Below are 15775 nucleotides of genomic sequence, written 5' to 3' on the forward strand. Positions count from 1 at the left end.
TTTGGTCCGCCCCCTGCGGACCAGTTTTATAGGACCATAACCAGTAATGTACTAAAAAATTATTGCACCCTTGTAGGAGCGACTTCAAACCTTTAAGAAAGGTAAAGGTTGACCAGTTGGCTTCTAGAATGTAAGGTTATGTGTACATTAAAAAATAAAATGTTTTGATAAAGTTTTGTTTACAATTATTTTTTTAGGGTGCCCTTATATTTTTCTAACGCATTTTATATCAATGTATCGTATAAAAAATTCAAATGTTTTATCTTTCATTTATTCTATAATTAAAATCGGAAAAGTAAAAAAAAAAATAATTTAATAAATTGCGTAATTAATTTAAAAAAATCTCTAGTATCTATTATGAAATAAATAACTACTACAACAAAATAATAATAAATTAACTCTATTAAATAAATATGATTTCCTTTTTTTTTTAGATTTATATATATTTTTAAATATATTACTTCTTCAAACGAACGAAGAAAATTTATGTAATATAACTAAGGAAAACGAATGAACTAAGAAAAACTCACCCAGTAGCTAAATAAAATTAAATAAATAAGAAAAAATTAGGTGCATAAGAGGACGTGGCGGGAAAACCTTGAAAAACTTGTCAACCTTGAAACTATGACTAGCGTAAAGATAGCACCTATACACTGACAAACTACTCGTACACAAACGTTAAAAATAATACGCGGATACGAAATTCATGCGCAAATACAGTCCATGATAGGTTAGCATATAAACGAAATCGAAAATGTACTAGTATAAGATTCAATAATAAAAGTTTACGCCTAAATTTAGTAAAAAGCTGAAATATTAAATTATAATTCGTATTTTAAAAATACATATATATTAAATATAAGTGTAATTCAAAAGAAATTACAAACCCGTGAATATAATTAAATAACTAAAAAAAACACAGGTTATCCGAATCTTTTTTAAACGAATTCTAAATAAACCGGAATTCTACATCAATTATTTTTTTTTATTATTATTTTTTTTTTTAATAATATTTGGATAACATAAATAGACTCTACTGAGTAATAAAAACAGTGTATTAATGTTTTTCACAATGAAAGAGATAAATTAATTTTCATTAATGGAACGGGAAATACATAGAGATCTATGGAACACACATAAGTATCTATAAACCAGGTAAAAGGATGTATTATATATTGACGAATTATTAAAAATAAACTTTATATATTTGAACTTATTTTAATAATAATTATTTATTTTTTTTTATTTTTATGAGATTATTCAAATAAGTATTATTACGTGTTACTGTTTTTTGCCAAACTAATGAATATATTGGTGATCTAATGCAAAGAAATAACTAACGCTTTAAAATTATGTAGCCACGGTTAAGAACAATGTGTATCGCATACCATAATTACTAAGAAAAGGAAGTGGTTTTCCCTAGCCTTTTTCATTTTTATTTTGATTACTATATAATAATACGATAGATCATGTCAGGAAGAGATAGATATGTTTTATCATTTGGCTTAGCATACGTCTAGATGGATAAGGGAAAGCATAAAAAAAACTTCAAATATAAAATTAATTATAAAATAAAAGAATACAATTAATTAATTCCATATTAATTATTTAAAAAAAAAAAAAAAGATGAAATACTCTATACTATTATATAAAAACGAAAAAGGTTTTTGCTTGTTCGGAATAAACAAAAGAACTAATCGATCAATCGCAACCAAATTTTTACTCATGTTTATAGGATAACTGAGAAGGTTTGTACGAATATTTCATCTCGAAAAAGAAATATATTGTAACAAGTTCGGTATAGCAAGCCTGAGTAACGGATTCCTACCAATTATTATGAAAGTAATAATTAATATAATAATTGGAAGAATCCAGAAAGGGAAAAAATGAGAACCGTTATTGTAAAAAATAGGTCCGTTTTACAATTGATTTTGTTATACTGCCCGCTAACACACAATAAACACCTGTTGTACGTTGAGAAGAGACCAGGTTTGGAATTCACGGGAACAAAACCTCGGTCGACTGTTCTCACGGATCGATTTGGGTCCGGTCCGATAGGTAAAGAACTAGAAGTATAAACAGCCTAGTAAGACCGGCCAAAAGAGAGTTCTATTACATGCAGTCTGCGAGGCGTTACGGTGTCGATCCCGCAAGGGCAATTTTGTGAGGAGTTCAGCGAGGATAGGCTGCGAGTTGTGTGGATCCGACGGAGTTCTGCGATCCAGTCCAACGACAAGTTACGACGACGGTCCAGCGAAGAGAGTCACAGGTGTGAGTCTGTAAGACCAGATTGCGAGACGTCAGTCCAGCGAGGACAGTCCTGAATCCAGTTTGATAAGAGTAAGATGACGCCACGAGTAAATACGAAAAATACTACGGGTGAGTTATAATAAAACTATAAGTGTATAAGTGAAAGAAATAATCCAATAGACTTCAATCTTAAACTTTTAGGGTAGATAGCAAAGGTATTTGCAAGTGAACACTATACGATTGTTTGTTAATAAAAGACTAGCGGTTAGAAAGGGTTAAGACTAGCGGTTTTTTTTGTTAATGGGTCTAGTTTTATATTTATGTATAAATTTTAATGTTTCAAATTCCCAACGATTATTTATTTTAAACTCTGTCTTGTGTGTAATTTGTATTTACTTATTTACTACTTACTATCTACTACCTCGTATCACTATTTGATGTGTAATATTTTTATTGTTATTTTTTGTTGATTACGTTATATATTTTGCTCTGTTTTTATGTCGTGCTTACTGTTTTGATTATGTTATTTTATACGTCGTGTAATTATCGTTTACTACTATTATCCTGACTTAATTGTTTTATTATTATTATTATTATTATTATTATTATTATTATTATTATTATTATTATTATTATTATTATTATTATCATTATTGTATTTATCACCATTACTATTATTATTAATTTGCCTGTTCGTAATTTGAACATTTTAATTCAATAAACTGTAATTATATAAACATTCTAAATTGTCAACAACCTTTCAATATCCTGATCAAGCCGCAGAACACGGACAATATGTAGTAGTGGAAATCTGCCGATTGAAGCATAAACTTTAATGAATTGTAACTGTGAGCCTCTACCAATAAGCGAGCTGAACTTAACTGAGTGGGTTTAAACTGAATTATTCAAATTAATCGAATGAATAATATTACAAAAATAATAGAATCAAATTTACGTTAAATAAAATATTACATAAAGAAGAAGAGAGTTTTTGTTTGTATGGGGTAAAAAAACTATTCCATAAACGCAACCGAATTTTTACCCATGTTTCTTGGCATAACTGATAAGGGTTTTAGATATATTTCATCTCGAAAAATCTCGAAGAACCAACCGATCGATTGGATTCAAATTTTCAGGATACATTCCTATTATACTATGGAAGGTTTTAAGCCACATACTGAGGCCTCTAGCTTCCTTTTAAGTTTAAAATATTAAAAATATTCATTATATTTCCACCCCCAAGGAGGGTGAACTTGTAAATTAAAGACATTCAGTAAAGAAAAAAAAAGAATTCTTTTACTTCATTATTATATTTCTACCACCATGATAAAGAAATAATTTACGAATATTTCATCGTCAAAGGTGGTTTAATTACCATTATTATTCTGTCTTTTTTAATTTAGATTCTTTTTCAGGTTTCTATAAAACATGAATACTTTCAATTGTTATTTATCAATATTATTCTCACAATAATGAGGATAACGAACAATGCGGAGGACCAGGGAGGACACAGCCCTCTGGGTAGACGACAATGGGGACCGAAGCGAGCTGTACCGGTGTCCACGCCCCCTGCAACATGTGAATGGCAAGGGAGGCGAGCTCTGAGAACCTGTGGTAGGCCCCGTGACCACGGGATGACCCGAGGAGCCCCTGAGTTGTTTCCGGGGTTGCCTGGGCCCTGAAGATCCAGATTCCGGCTAGACGGGCCACCTAGTATTAAGATAAATATAAAAAATACTAAATAAATAAAATAACTACAAAATAGATCACAATTCAGAAGGCGTTAATGAAGATTATTTGAGTGCATATTTACATTAACTTTTAACGGAGATGCACAAAATTCATCAGTTTTTAAAAACATTTTTAATTGGTATTATTTAAAAATTCATCGACAGAATAATAATGTTTCTTTAAAAGAAAATATTTTAATTTTATTCTTAATAGAATGGTGGAAAATTTGTTACATTATTCAGTAATTTATTAAAAAATGGTAATGGAAATGAATATAATAAAGGCCCTTCTCATAAGCTTAAGTAATACTTTGATAAAAGTAAGATTACTACCTTACTAAGTAAGGTTACTATTAAGATTACTATCTTAAGTAACACTTTGTAGAAGTGGATACCGTTATTTTTTTAAGAATAAGTAACTATATCAGCATAAAATATTTTATTTATTTATTGAGCAAAATGTGCAATTAGATAACAATAAATCAAGCTTATCAAAATCCAAATGATATTCAGAACTCAACGTGACAACATTGTGTTCATCACAGAATTTATACGAATCAATAAACAATTTTCCTGTAGGTTTTGCCTAGACGACCCAGTATTAGATTTACTGCAAGAATTTGACAGCTTGTGTAACGTAAATTCGATGTTAATGGGAGATACTCTCATTATGAAACTTCTACTGCTCTGAAGCAAGGATTAAACTAAAAATGGTGTTTAGGAATGAACAACTGGTTAGCATTAGCCTTCATGAGTGGAAGCTGATGATTCGAGACCCGGTCAAATCAGTTATATTTCAACGTTAATTGGCTTTTAGACAATTAACGAATAAGAGACGCGACTACCTATACGAACTACGAATTAAGAAAGCTGCATTAAGTATCAAGGAATATTTTAAAATATATAAAAGAACATTTAAGTTCCTAAAGCAGTTATATGCTTTATGGATATCCACCTATAGAAACTCCCGTTGAATGGATAAGTGTTAATTAAATCATTTAAAATCTGATGAATTCCATAAAAAAGCAGACAACACAGTTGTAGGACCTTGCTCGCAGTTGAGAGTGACCTTGCTCTATAGTCTCACCCACTTGACGTTTTAAGTTGAAAATTTAATGCATAAATGCCACCTTTTACACAAGTATTCTGACCAAGTTTGGTCAAAATCAGTCGAGCAGTTCTGGAAATATAAGACCTTAAATAGGCGAAATCTTGAGATACTGAGGATGACCTTGCTCTACAGTCTCACCCCCTTGACGTTTTAAGTTGAAAATTTATTGGCATCAATGCCCCATATACAGAAGTAATCTGACCAAGTTTGGTCAAAATCGGTCTAGTAGTTCTGGAGATATAAGGTTTGAGACACTGAACCACATACTCATACATACGAACATCCGGAAAATTTCCATCCGGTTTTAGTGGTGAAACCACGTATGCCCAAATTGGACCGATTGCAATACTTTCCCTTTTACAGCTATAGCGCTAGACGGGAATGTAAAAGGATTAATGTTAATTTTTCAACAAATAAAAGACAATACAAATTTATACATCTTTATTTCATTAAATTTATTTTAAAAATTCAAATGTTAACGTTTATATTTAACGTATATTTAATTACACTACTTTAAATTTCTTTAATCTATAAAATAAGCACGAAGAATTTTTTTTTGTTATTTTTATTTTGTTATTTATAAAGATAATCATTATTATTATTATGTAGCTTTTATTATTTAACATTTTTATTTAAACGCAAGCTACAATTCGAGTAATGAGATAACATTAGCGAAGCAGACGCTGCACAGTTTATTTATTTGAGGTCGACATAAATTTCTTATCAACAAATTAAAGTTGACATTATATAACATTATATCACACTTCGTAATAACAAAAACAATAATAATACAATAAACCCGCAGATAAAATAAATACAAATATAGATATACGTAAACAACCGACATAATTCAATAAATTAGTTTTTGTTGTATTTTAATGAATAATGATTTTTATTATATTTTTTGTATTATATTAAATTGCTTATACATAGAATTTATAAGCGGTTTTAGTCGAGCTCCAAATTTTCTATTCATTCTATCCAGTTAAAAATCTCAAAAAAATAGAAATATTTGATTTGGTAGTGACGTACAACTGATAATCAAATCTGTACTATACGCAGAAACATGAATAAGGCTTCACTAACTCACTTATTACTAATTCTTCTACAGGCTGAAAAAAAATAATTCGATATAGTTATTTTTAAAAATATATACATGGTACGCAAATATTATTTTGATTTACGGTTTCTAAAAGTTAACAAATAGGATCACTAAAGCTTAAAACATATTATTATTATTATTTCCACAAATGAAGAAAAGGGCTAATGTAAAACTAATTAGCAAAGAAATAAACTTTATTTATATTATAAAAACGTTTAGAGTAATCAAATTTTACAGTTTTCTGATTTAAAACCAATTTTTCAGTGGTTTTCTTACGTTCGAATTCCTATACAGGTCAAATTTAGTAATTGAAAGTTTACACACAACTTTGCTTCTGATGACAAAATAATATAACATATGTAATATCGTTCTAAAACCAATCTAGCAGACATTATTTAATATCGTTGTAAATCCAATATGGTGAGCATTGTGAAAACATATTTCTTTGTTTACATACGGATAAAAAATTCATATGTTTCGGTAACTTACGGTTTGTTGTAGCAGCGAAACAAACTTGTAGAAGCTTGTTTCGCTTAGCACCTTAGCTTCTACAGTTGTAGAGGCTAAGGTGCTAAGCTACGGGACACACACACACACACACACACACAGACCCACATACAAATGCCCTTTAGTAAGATAGGATATTTTATGAGCGCACAATGGTTTTCTTTTTACAAAGTTGAAAATTATTTTGACTATCTTAAATCACTGAAAAATCATTTTCTACTTTTTAAAGCAATTTCGTTTTAAAATAAAACCATTGTTTTAGATTTTTTTTTAAATTTATTAATTTAATTATAATAATTCATAATTTCGATAATTCGAATGTACAGTAATCGATATTTCACGAATCTATGCAAAATAAGATGGCAACTTTTAAATACAATGGTTTTCAGGCTAAACTGTCTATAATTTCATCATAAAGTAATAAAATTTACTTAACACACAGCTACGTTCAACAAATTTACTACAGAAACATTTGCCAGTGTACAGAAAAGAATTTAAAAAAAAAGTATTAAAACGGTTAAAAAACAACTTTATTTTGAAATAACAGACGAAAATATTGGATTAATATTGCATAATTCCTTCCATAAATCAAGAAGATAAAAGAATATCTTTAAAAATTATAACGTTAACATTATCGTGGTTACGTCTAAAAAAAATTGACCACTGCTGTCGGAAATGTTTAAGATTAAACTAAACCTGTCGAAATAATAAATATTTTATAAATTTATGTCTTAGGTAAATGACTCCAGTTTTGAATATTAGGACAAAAAAATCTGATGTGGACACTACATGACTTCCTTGTACGCCTATTAAATTGTATGTACACACTTTTTTTAAATGAAAAGTACATTAAATATTATTTCATTAAAAACTTCTGATATTTTTTCATATTTTTTTTTTTTGTTGTTCTTATTGAATTATTATTTAACGTAAAACAATTTTACAATCAGAGGTTAATAATTATTAACAAATCAATACATTTAAATTAAAAAAAAGAAAAAAGTTAAAAAAAGGGGAGAGGAAGTCTGATTCAAACTGATGTGCCGTCCCCTATTAAGATCCAAATATTTCCTTAATTAAAAACTTTATTTAGCTATAATTTTGGAACCAATGAAAATAAGTATGATATACATCGTTGTAAATTTCACAATGAGAGCTTATTAATGCAGTTAAGAAAACGTTCAAAATCCAATTTTTTTTTTTTGATTTTGGCTTTTATGGACACTATTGGTTCAGTCGATCGCAATCAAAAGGAGAAGTGCACAACTAGATGTTATAAGTTTTAAATCCAAAATTTCAAAATTCTACGGCTAATCGTTTTTGAGTTATGCGAGATATACACGTACAGACATCACGCCTAAACTAGTCAAAATGAACTCATGGATGCTCAAAATGGATATTTCCGTTGAAATCTGAAAAATTTCAGATTTATACTGACACCCCATAGACCCCACAGCTATACCGACACCCCAGTGCTCGCATGTAGAAGTAAAGGCTCCGATATCCTTACCCATGGGATAATCCCTACCAAGGTCCGAAGTGACTGACACGTTAAGCGGCGCAAGACTTCGGCAGAGCAAGCTCACATCAGCTCACCCTCAACTCGGTCTCCAACAAGGGAGGAGGGATAAGCAATCCCCGTTCACATTTCCGGCCTAACATCGCCGAATACAAGATCACATGCTGCAAAACCGAGAAGCACAACTGCGACCAGCTTGGGACCATCAATCCCGTTCTCCACAGGGGAGTTTCTAAGTAATACCATTTCCCCGTTGGCTAACGTAAATGAAAGTACAGATGTAACATGTCGTTATCCGCCCCAGACCGTGTGCGCAGATGTAATTGCACAGACGTGGAGAATTGGATTATGTCCGGGACTAAACATATATTGAACTACATAGAGTTATAATAATCTGCAATAGGTATATAGTAAACTACCAAACTACCAATTCTTAAATTAACACATAAGATAAACCAAGAAATATGTTTTAAAAAAAACAAAGATATATATATATATATATCTTTGTATTTTCCACGCACGTAGCCAGCGGGGGGCTAAGGGAGCTATAGACCCCGCCGAAATAATTGAAAATTATTAGACTTTACCATTCAGGGGTTAAATCTAGTAAGTTCGGTCCAAAAAATCCAATTTTACATTTTCGTAATGTATAACAACTCAAAAGTATTTTCACAAAATTTGAGATCGGTACATAATCATCTCCCTAGTCATTAATCCCCTCCATGTATCTTAACTCGCCGTTACTCAACCCTGCAAGAGTAACCCCGTTATTCGACGTGTGAGCGCTGCTCTCACTCTGACGTAATATTAATATTAATAATTGATTACTGGGGATTTACCGCAATTCAGAAATGCAAAACTTGCTTATCGCATTCCGAACAAACACGTAGGCAGCTAGACTGTGTGCCAAGAATCTTCAAAAAGTTTTCAAGTTCTTTTGCCAGGTTCAGCTAGTCCTGGAAAAGTGGATGAGCTAAAAATCTTAGTGATGTATTACGATAATAAATGTTCTGAATCTGTCTTCAAGGCGGAGTGTCTTATTTGATGAGAGGATATAAACTCGTTAAATTTAAAGTGCGATCAAGAATTGATCGAAGTATTGAATCGCTGCAATAAAGAATATTTGTCGAAGATCTATTATCTCTTGCAAGTTTTAGCGACTTTTCCGGTAACAATACGTATTAATGAACGCTCGTTCTCCACAACGAAGAGTCAAAACGATTGCATTTAACAAGTCGGGGGATGGAAGATTAAGTTCATTAGTTTCTTTGTCAGTGCATAGAGATTTACAGTTAATCCGGATGAGGTTTTACATGTTATGGCGAGAAAGAAAAATCGACAATTAGCTTTCTAATAATTCATAACTTTTATAGTAGTGTAAATGTGTGAGTGTGAATGATAAATGTGGATTATGAAAAAAGTTATATATAACATTATCATCTTTATTTGCGTAGTAAATGATGCATTAAATCTAAGAATATGTTTTGGATTTTTCAATAATTTTGCAATAAAGTATAAAAAACCGTTTCAATATAAAATGATTTTCATTATTATTATTATTATTTTATCATCATCAGCCCCCTTAGCTCCCCCCCGAAAAAAAACCTAGCCACGTACCTGTAATCTATTTTTATATATATAAAAGGATATTTTTCATATATAAAGGATTTATCATTTAAAAGGATTTAATTATCTGCTTTAGTAGACCATTTAAAAAGCCGCTGTTTCTTAGAATAGACAAGTAGGAAACGAAAAAATATTATTAATAATTATATCAAGAATACAACGATTCAAAAATTTCATTGCAAAGACAAATTTTTATATAACATGCTGAATTTTCAGGTTATGAGTTATTATTTCTTATAATTGATCTAAAGTTTTTACATGGTTAAAAAACAATTCTATAAAGAAAATAAATATAAGAAAAGTCTCTTCCCAACTTCTTATATATTAAAACAGTTATAGTCACTATAAAACTTCTAAATGACGGGATATTGTTAAAAAAAAGACTCGACTAGTTTTGCATAGATATAAAATATATATGCGTAATAGAAATGGCGACTGATACAGAGAATAATGTGTATAATAATGCATAATAATATCGTACATTTATATAAAATAATAATAATTATTATTATACATAAATACATACACATATTAAAAAAATAAAACTAATTTATTTCTGTTCATGTTACGTATTTAACTATTTTAACGACTTTTAGCCTATAACTAAGGTATAATAAGTAAGCAATAGAAAAGCCTTGGGGATTGTGGTAAGGCCTGTTGCTACCGAGGTAACTTAGTTTAAGCTTATTTAATGAAAAATCGAAGCAAGTACGGTATTACGGAAGTGAATTCCTTCTATTTTCAACTATAATAAATTGAATATAAAATAAAAATAAACTCCTAAATTTACTGTTCAATGTATTTCATAACACTCGTTACGCATGTATGAAAAGATTAGAAAATTTTAATAAGAAAAAATATTTTTAAATAATTTAATCATTAAATATAATAATATAAAATGTTTAATACTTATATATATATAAATAATAATTGTAAAAAACAAAGACAATACACAGCAGTAGAAAGAAATCGAATAAACTACCAACAGTTAACTTTCGCGGAATCCCACATCATTAGCTGGTACATAATTCTATAATTATACTTAGAAATAAAAACTTAAATGAAGATGTAGTGTAGCTATCATAAGATTAGAATAACATAATATCACTATCAGCTGGAATTATGTAAATTTAAAAATGTTTGTAAATATTGTTTCCAACTGCTACAACTCGATGTGTCTTTTTAATTAGTGTCACTTAAAAAAAAAAAAAAATATCAGTTGATTAATCATTTTATGTTTTTCCTTAAATTTATAAATGTAATATTTTTCAAGTACATTTTTATAATTAGTGATACTATGTTTATACTGTAGCAGGTGGTCAGCCATATTAGATACACCTCTTCTTGTTTTTGTAGGAATTATATGATCCGTGTATCTTTTTTTTAAAGGATCAGTTAGTTTTACTAATATAAATTTTATTACATTCATTACAGTTAATTCTGTATATTCCACAGTATATATCATCTTCTGTATGTTCTTATATATTAAATTAGATTAGATAAGATTATTTAAGTGGAATACCACTTATTATTTTTGAGATTAATTGGCACAGTGGTAAATATAACGAAATATTTGAATTTTCAGAAAAAAATCCCTTTCGGCACGCCGGTAAGCGGAGGTAGATTTCACCGGTACTAAGTAGGGAATAAAAAAGATTTCCACATTAAAGTTAAGAAAAACTTCAAATTTACTCAATATGACAATGGTTGCACGTGAAAAAAGTTTAACATGCGACAAGCCCCATCTTCTAACAATTTTACAATTCCAGCAACATTTTGGTCATCCCTTGGCGTAAGGGTTGGTCATATCAAAATTTTTTTCACACAAAAGTTTTACGTAATGTTTAGAGGACTAACGACCACTTTAAACCGATTCGATACTGTGCCTATTAAGGGAGGTATGATTTTTTAGTTTTCAAAACCCAATTTTTCCATGCCTTGGACCAATGGTTGGTGATATCAAAAAACTTTACTTAGATAAGTTTTAGGGCCTTATCCAAAGAATAGTAAGAACTTTAAACGAATTCGATATTTTACTTAGGAAAGTTACAGCGATATTTAGTTTTTTGAACCCCCCACCCCATTTCCACCCCCATGGTCCGATTTTGCCCATTAACAAACTCGACCGAGATTTTGGGTCGTAATATTTTATGTATCAATTTGAAAGTGATTGGCGCAAAATTACGGTAGTTATCTTGTCCACAAGAAAGTGACAACTATATATATATATATATATATTAATCTAATCCTCGAAAAAATAATAAGGGAATGGCGGAAGAAGAAAGAGGAAAACGGATTAAAAGAAATACGACTAGGAGCTGGTAAAAACCAAATAAAATTGGATTGTTTGGCCTTTGCAGATGATACAGCAATAATTACAAAAAATGTTGAAGAGGCTAGAGAATCGATAGAGTTACTACAGGAAATAGCCATAAGGACAGGACTACAGATATCTTACTAGAAGACGGAATACATGGAATACCGACATCACAAGGAGAAAGAAATAAATACAAAAGAAGGGAATATCAGGAGAGTCGATCGTTTCAAATATCTTGGAGAAATTATTCAAGCTAATGGACTCGATGAGGCAGCTAACACGGAAAGGACCAGGAAATTAGAAAGAGCATACGGGATAACAAAGAGTATCTACAACAAAAAGAGTATATCATACGGATAAAAAATAAGACACTACACTACCGTGCTCAAACCACAGGCACTCTACGCATCAGAATGTTTGATACTCAGGAAGAGGAATGAACTGAAGGAGATGGAAATACGTGAAAGAAGAATCTTGAGGAAAATATTGGACCAAGAAAACTAGAAGACGGATCTTACAGACTAAGAAGTAACGAAGAACTTTATAAAGGGAACAAAGAACCGCTGACGTTGACGATGAGAAAACGAAGGGTGAAGTTCTACGGTCATATACTCAGGATGACGGATGATAGGTTAACGAAGCGCGTCTTTAGTTTTTTAACAGATATGAAAGCGACTACGGATTGCGTCGTCGAAGTTAAGAAGGATCTCAGCGAACTACAACTAAACGAGGGCGATGAGTGTAACAGAACTGAGTTTAGAGAAAAAATTAATAAACACATTTTCCGGAAACTTACAGATAGGACAAGAACTGGGAGGCAGTGGACTGATGAACAAAAACAAGTTAAACGAGATGAAATGAAATTGTACTGGGAAAACAGACGGAAGACATCTGTTGTGCAAAAAGTTCAATGCGGTCCAAAGAGACCATAACGAAAAAAAAATATATATATATATATATGTATAAACTTTTGAACTGGCGGTGGTTTTGAGGTCTAGCGGATGTGAAACGCAAAGATATGTCGAAATTTCCGTGAAGTCGAATCATGGTATCCGTTATAATAGGTAACTAACTCTTATGCAAACTACATAATATATATACTCGTATATACTCAGGTGCCGTTTATCCATGTACATTTCCAACACTTCTTGACCAACTCTAAATTCTAAAGAAGTTCCCACGTTGAATTAGGCTGAAGGATTTATATTTATATTTAAATTAATTAACTAACTACTGAAAAGTTAGATAAAGGTTCCCAAACTTTATTAATAATTTTCATATATGAGATGAGAATATGATGAATCTTGTATAAGACTCAGACCACCCATTCTTGAGACGTATGGTTAATTGAACTGCAACACCAAAGTACATCCTGACCCCCGTAGGAGAAGACACCCTACGTTCCCCGTCCGTTTCTAGCCCTTATGAGCTTTACCGGAGGTCATCTTCGTAATCTCGGGGTATTTCTTAATGAGAAACTGCAACTGAAGAAGAACCTTCAATACGTCGCGGAAAGGGCCTGCAATATCTTCTTCGGTATTTGACGTGTGATCAATCCTGATTGAAGTCTTAAGTTTAAGACGATGATCATCCTGTGTAAAGGCGTGTGCGAGGCCTTATTATGCTATACGCGGCGCCTGTTTGGGCGGTTAGACTGAAATATAGAAGTTTCGGGACATATTATTAACGGTAACGGGTGGTTACCGTACCATTTCACGGGAGGCAGTCTTGGTGTTTACAGGCGTGAAACCGATATACATGATTGCGTCTGAGAAGCAACAGTCGTATGTTGTTAAGAAGTCCGGTGGGTTGACTTCGGATAAAGTTCGAGAAATTGAACAACATGGAAATGCCTTGTGACAGGCCAGATGGGATGAGACAGAGGGTGGGCGTTATACGCATGTTGCAAATGTTATTGGTTTGTGGACGCCTCTTGGATGCACCGTAATAAATATGTGACGCAATTTCTTTCCGGCCATGTTGCTTTTAGGGACAGACTGCTGAAATTCGACCTGGTAGATATACAACAAAACAGAGTAAAAATGTAGAAATATTTGTTTCACCCCCGGTTATGTAATTCAAAGGGAATTTAAACCACACACCAAACTAACCTAGATAGCCTGTCAGGCTATCTACGCAAATAAATATCAAATAAGACTAATAAAATACTCAAGAAACCCTAAAAAAGTATAAAACAATAAAACAAATCATAGTGAACTCAATCAACTAACAAACTAAAATATAACGGTAAAGTTACACCAAATAAATATCTAAAAAGCGGAGCCTACACACAAACTCAACCTTTCCTACTCGTGTGGCGTGTTGAACTCCACACCAAAGTACACTGGTATCCACTGTCTAGTATTTAAATCCGTATAAAAGCAACCTTTACTTGGATCTGAACCTCGACTTCGAAAATCAGCTTTTAAAAAACTGATTTGCGACAAGTTAATCCACTAGACTAAGGTGGGCTATGTATGTAGCGCTTCATTGTTAATTTGAATATTATAACAGCTCAAATAAAAGTGTCTATTTCCTTTCTAATGTTATTTAAGACTCGCTGGAATGGATTAATGCCGTGAATTATTTTCATCTTATTTATCTGTTTAATTTTTTTTCAAATATCAAATGATATTAGTTTAAATATTATTTTGCTATAATTACCTAATAAGACGACAAATAAATAAAAAGCTATGTTAAATTATCATTTTAGGCAGCGTAATTTTTCGTTAAAAAATGTTTTTATTTCCAAATAAATTGTATGAAAACAATCTTACTATTGGACTTCTACAGGTATTTTTTCTACGATATAAAAATAAATTCGTATATATCAAGTTATTTACTTTAGACTAAAGATTAGACATAACAAACAGGAAATCAATTACATGTGATTCGAATTACGAATCTTCTATAACATCAGTTAAAAATTTCAATTAATAAATCATCTACTCTGTATCTTTAATCAAAAAACTATAATTTAAACTGTTTATAAATGAGAAATGTTAAAATTTAACAAATAAACGCCTTTTAACTTAATAATTAAAGGATTTTTTTTTAACAAATTAACACCCTAATAGATTATATATTTGAAATCCCGATTTTTTTCACAATTACATTTTATTTGTGGATATTCTGTTAATCCAATGATTAAATACCCAACGACATCGAAGAAAATTTACGAGATCACAAAAAAAATTGTTTTTCTCTGGTAGTAATAGTCGCAGATTAAATACTGTTGATGAGAAATTAAGTGAAATCTTAAGTTATAAAAACTACAACATACAATGAAATTGTTACGTAAGAAACCAAATAAATATTTATAAATATTTTATGTTATCACAAGGGATAACATAAAATGGAAGGGAGAATTCTGCAGCATATGTTTTTTTTTAATATTTAACATAAGCATGCATGTATGAATTGAGCTTAATGTAAAATAAGGTTATATTTGCAAAACTTTGAGAAAAATGACCCCACCACACTTCCCACTCAACGAAGATATTGATCCCAAAATTTTACCAACAAATTGCTTCATATACTACTAGTCTTTATAAAATTTCATCAAAATTGGTTTATCCAATTAAAAGTTATTAATTCAATCATACCAAAGGAA

At 30.8% G+C, this 15775-nt stretch overlaps 1 protein-coding gene across 4 annotated transcripts in view; it reads right to left on the minus strand.

Moving 5' to 3' along the window:
* Positions 1 to 15775, minus strand: part of cyc (basic helix-loop-helix ARNT-like protein cyc) — a 312750-nt gene that overhangs the window by 78638 nt on the left and 218337 nt on the right. The gene's annotated exons all lie outside the window — the stretch shown is intronic.

This window comes from Lycorma delicatula, chromosome 8 (assembly GCF_047948215.1).
Source record: "Lycorma delicatula isolate Av1 chromosome 8, ASM4794821v1, whole genome shotgun sequence".
Taxonomy (NCBI): Eukaryota; Metazoa; Arthropoda; class Insecta; order Hemiptera; family Fulgoridae; genus Lycorma; species Lycorma delicatula.